We start from the raw sequence: 5,833 nt of genomic DNA, 5'->3' as shown, positions 1-5,833 counted from the left end.
GCGGAGCTGCTAGGCCCGTGAGCCATGGCCGCTGAGCCTGCGTGTTCGGAGCCTGTGCTCCCCAACGGGAGAGGCCACAGCAGTGAGAGGCCCGCGTACCGCCAAAAAAAAAAAAAAAGTATAATATTATAAATTAAGTGAATGTCTTCCTTTCTAACTTTTCACTTTGGTTGATTTAATGGTACTGCAATTTTATTGATATAATAACCCAATTTCTTTAATAATTAATTTATGATGACCTTAAATTTTATATTTTATGGGCAAAGGCCTTTGTGAAATTTCTTTTCCTTGGAATGTTTCTCATTTAACTGGCATCCAGTTACTCATTTTTTCACAAGAGACAGTTCCTCTTCACATAGAGATTTTTAAAAATAAAAACTAGATGTTTCTGAGTATGAATATATATGATAGAAAAATATTAAATTGTAAATATTTAAATTTCTTCACTCCAACTGCTGAGGAGTAAGGAGTCTCTATGTTGCTTGGCAATGAACATTGTGTTTTTCATAGGGGGGATCCTGGACGTGAAGTATTGGAGAGGCCAAAATTTTCTCCATGAGAAAAAAGGGATGAAAAAATACAAAGAAAAAATCCTAGAGAGGGGATGATGCAGTATGGATGGACAGAAAAGCAAGGACAATGTAGAGGAGAGGACTGCAGTGTTCTCAAACTTTAATGTGCATCAAGTTCACCTGGGAATTTAAGAGAATCATAAAATGATTATTAAATTAATATTAAAACACAGATTATCTGGCTCCACTCCCCAGAGCTTCTGTTTAAGTAGTCTAAGACAGGTCTTAATAATTTGCACTTCTAACAGGTTCCCAGGTGATGCTATGCTGCTGGTCCAGAGACCACACTTTAAGAACCAGTATTATAAGGAATATTTAGGAAGTTTTGCTTTGGGTTGTGTGGTATAACTTTCCAGATGATGACTCAAACCTGTTTGTCTGAGACCAAAGGATTTCCCGTAACTTGCAAAGCTAAAACTGGGAAATCTCCAGCAAGCCAGGAAGATTGGTCACCTTACAACTTATCTTCAAGATATTTTCAGTAAAGAGCTAAAATACTGGCTAAAGCTTTAGTACCAAAATTTTGTGTGTGTTTTCTTTTTAATTAATTGATGAATTAATTGATGAATTTTAAACATTTTTAAAAATTGGAATGTTGAGATTGACCTCAAGGATACTTGCATTTTGGAGGTTATCATCTATGATTTTGGCCCAAGGTACAGCTATAGCTAGAAAAAATTGGCACCAAAAAGTGAGTAAACCATCACTGTGACTATCAAGTGGTCAGTATTTTAGTTCAGTAGAAAGTGGAAAAGTACTATCCTTCTCAATAAGAAGAAGGATAGTCCTTGGACTATCACATCAAAGTGATAGGTACTTACACAAATTTCTCAGTTATCAGAATTACAACATTTGGGGAAACTCACTGTTAGGGAATTTTTATGGCAGTAATAAATGCAAAATCTCAATAGCTTAAACCAACAAAGATTTATTTCTTGTACACTCTACCTATCCTTAGAACTCCAAAAGAAATTGCCCGTTTTGCCATAACTTGTTATATCATAATTCAAGACAAGGACAAAATAAAAGTTTAATTGAGGATCTATGATGATAGGACCACACATTCTAATGATGACTCTTTTCACAAAATAAAGACCTATGGAAAATGGAGAACATAAGGTGAATGTTAATGGTGATCAGTTTTAAAATGTAGATCTACTAAAACATAACTTACTTCATTAAAATCCCTAGAAATGGCTATGTTAATGTGAGGTCTTGATTTAGTGGCAGACCTTGGAAAAGCATTAATAGGTTATGAGAGATGTCATAATCCCAAAGTAGACAAGTGACAACAACTTCATCAATTTGCAGACAGTAAAAGTAATTCACCAACAAACTAGTGGAGTATTCTATGAAGACCTCTATTGGGCCTTTAGTGTTTCTTAGCATTCTTAAGTAATATGTTTTTCACTGATTATTATTATGTGAAAATTATTATTTAGTGGTGTGAGATAGTACCCTGGAATCTAGTTTTTCACAAAGCTCCTCAGCAGATTTTGATGCAATTAGTTTTCACCATGGAAATTTTTTAAAAAATGAAACCTGTATTTTTGACTTGGTGAATGGAAACACAAAGGAATAGAATGTAAATAAAAGGTTATTGGGATCAATGAAACATTCAGTTCAGTAAAAATTGAAGATTATTTTAAGCCATAAGTCTATGATGTTATTTTATTACTTTTGGTCTGATGTTCTAATTTCATGGCTCTGCCACTAACTTCCTACATGATTTCAGTTAAACCACTTATTTTAATTTCAGCTTCTGTTAAATGAAGGCAAGTAAATTATTAATGAAACTAACACTTCTAAAACCCCTTATTTCCTTAAAACTTTCCAGTTATCTTAAAGGGATGTGTGGGATATGTATAGGGATCAGATATTTAATGTAAGATCTTGGTGGCAATCATTACAGAGAGAAATGCATGGCATGAATGGCTGGCCTTGTTCTACTACCTTCAAAAACTGTCCACTGTTTCAGGGGAAGGTCAGTAGTCTTTCAGGTATTGACAGGGGATCAGGACACGCTAGTCGAAAATGTGGCACTTTGGCATATTGAATATTTCAAGTGTAAGGAATTTGAGAAATAGATGTGCAGGAAGGACTATCTGACCTTCCAATGAAGCAGATAATAAAACCTAGGAAGGACATTCTTACCTGCCCCTGAAGTAGGTCATAAAACTCTCACATGAGAGGTGACCTTCCTATACCCAGAAGAAAGAAGCATCGTTATTTCTGAAGACGAAGGTGAAACTGCAGAAATGCACCTCGGGGGGCTCTGAGGAACTCCAGTTCTTTATGTCTCAGCACAGAAAGAATTCAGCAAGAGGCAAAGTGATAAATAAGAAGTGATTTATTAGAATAGGACGCTTGTGAGGCTTACAAGTGGGCAGGGGAGAGGGTGCCACGCCCCAAGAACTTAGTGAACTACAGTTTTGTAATCAAAGGAAAAGTGAGGTGGGGGAAAAGACCACATTCTTTCTCATTCTTGAGTAGGCGTCATGCTTCCATCATCAGTTCCTTCTCCACGTCAGGTGGGGGAGTTTTCTTGTCCCTACATGGTCAAGCCAGGACTGTCCTGGCACAATGGAAATGAACAAAAAGGCAGTAATATACACTAAAAATGGTAAATCATCTCAGGTTTCAGTATAATGTCACCCTTTCCTTATATTTTTGTTTCTAGTTTGCCCGGAGGAGCATGTACTAGGAATCATTAACTTACTGAACTCACTGGGCAGAATATAAGTCTAATGCCACCATTGTTTTATTATTTGGGGGCATGTCTCATGCTTCTGTTGCATGGTTTTGTTGCTAAGCAAGCCTGCTTGGTTTTGTGGTTAAGCAAACCTGCTTTCTTGAGTGATCATTAACTTACAGGGGTATCCCATACTTTTTTCTCTACTTATGATCCTCTAGTGGGATTAACTATTTAATCACCCACTTTGTCCCTTTACTCTGTCCCTATCAAAGGGATACAGAGGAATCTGAATGAGCTGGCATTGCTGTTTCCTTCAGCTTAATACACTTACTTCATATTTTTTGCCCTATCATATCCTTCCATGATTTTCTGCTCTCCATCAAGTCTAGCACAAAAATGTTCAGGTTTAAACTATTTCTTGAGATCTTCACTTCCTTATGAAGGCTCCCATATCACATAAAACTTATATTAAATAAATTTGTATGCTTTTTTCTTCTCAATCTGTCTTGTGTTACAGATGTCCCAGTTGAGAACTTAGAAGAGTGTAAGCAGCTTTTGGCAGGAAGGAGCTCTCTGCAGGAGGCCCCTTTTGTCTTGACACTAACTATAAAGCAGGCACCCCCATGTTTTACTCATCTCTGGCCCTAGCACACCTTTCAAATCTTTTGATCACACAATGCTAAGATGTTGGTTCTTTCCATAGATCAAAGAAGTGGAAATGAAGAATAAGTAATTAACAGATGACCAGCTCTCTTCCCTAGCTTCCCCTTTAGTAAACTCGTGAACAAACTGTGTGAACAAGATAGCACTTAAAGAAAAATCACAAGAAGTCGACAAGCCTGCACCTTAACCTGCACACAGCGGGGGATGGCGATGACTCTGACCCCCTATCTCAATGATAAATGAGTTTACTTCCTTTTTTCCCTCTAAAAACTTTAATGGCCAAGCAGAATCTTTGGAGATTCTTTTGGGGGGACACTGAGGCCACCATCTCCCCAGACTGCCACCATTCTGATTGAAAACAGCGTTCCTTTCTACCAGCATTTGTCTCTCTCTCACGTATTGATTTGGGGGCTGCAAGCAGCCAGACCTGAGGTCAGTAACAAGAGTAGAGGAAAAAGATATTTTTCTGCCCCTACAGTATGTATATCATAATTGAGAAAGTCATAGGTTCTGGAGTCAGTTACTTGTAGATCACATCAACCTCTTGAAGCCTAGATCATCTGAACATGATTTCAAATAAATTAAGTACAGCATGGACTAAATAATAAAATGGGAGAGAATAGGGGAAACAAAACTATGTTTCACAGTAGGATCCTGACATGATTTATTCCAGTGGTTTATACTCGTTCTTATCCCACCACATATTCACTTCATACCCCTCTTATTAATAAGGAAATTGCAGAGACTGAATAGAGAGGCAGTCAGCTTAATTTGAGAAAGTTGCTTAAATTGGAGAGTGTGAATTAGCTTTAACCCAGAGAAACAGTTGAACTGAAAACCCTGAGGTTTGCAGCTCTAAAAATATCCTGACTCATTTTTTTATTCCCACCAAAGACAACAGTGACTGAGGTTATCCAAGAGATCATTTTTCTACAAAACATTGCCTGCTAGCACAAGGTAAAATTACAAAACCTAATTTATCTCCAGCATTCTTCAAATACTTTCTCTCACCTCCAGCCTCCAACCCCCAATACTGGAATTGTGTGAAGTCAACGCAAACTATAAAAGTCTTCGAATTTAAGTGTCTAATATGTGAAAGCCATTCTGGGGACTACAAATATAAATGATACATAGTGCCACCCATTAAGATGCTCATGCTTATTATTTAGTAGGAAAGACAGAACGCTGCAATAGAGATGTTAAGAACAATCAAACTTACAGGCACGGAGACGCCTTCCTTAAATAAAACACCCCAATTTCTAAAATACTGCTTTCCCCAACTCCCGTAGAGTACTGTGATCTGCCTATCCGAATGCACTATGAGTGATGATGTAAATAAATCCTCGTTCAGAGTACCGACATTTTGAAAGAGCTCTCTTTTAATCTAAAAATGACTTAGTAAAGTTCATTCAGCAGTAAAGGGTCTCTCTGGACCTTCAAGTTTTAATCTGAAACTTCCACAACCAACACTCCCCCTCCCACCCTCCAAAGTTGATGAAATCAAATGCCCTGGAACTGAATGTTTTAGTAATTCAGATCACTTGAGAGAAAAAAATAACCTGGGCGGGGGAATGTGCAAATTTTTAGAGTCTGGGGATTGCAAACGTGGGGAAATGGCGCCACCTTCTGGTGAGAAGTGGGAACAGCAGGAAAAAAGCCAACAAAGACCTTCAGGATAAGCCCCTGCTTTCATTTCAAAGCAACAAGCTGCGCAACTCCGGCACCCTCAGATCCCCCGAGGTCTGCCCCTTCCGGCTGCTCTGACCACTCAGTGCGCTCTGCGCAACGTGATTGACAGGGCAACGGTCCGGTGCGTTACCTAAACTCCTCGCTCGGAAAACAGTGACCCGACCCTTCCGGAAGCTCAGGGTCCGCTCTTCCCAGCATCCTTTGCCTTCCGGCT

Source organism: Mesoplodon mirus (genome assembly GCF_964341445.2).
Source record: "Mesoplodon mirus genome assembly, chromosome: 11".
NCBI classification, from domain to species: domain Eukaryota; kingdom Metazoa; phylum Chordata; class Mammalia; order Artiodactyla; family Ziphiidae; genus Mesoplodon; species Mesoplodon mirus.
This window is presented reverse-complemented; position numbering follows the sequence as displayed.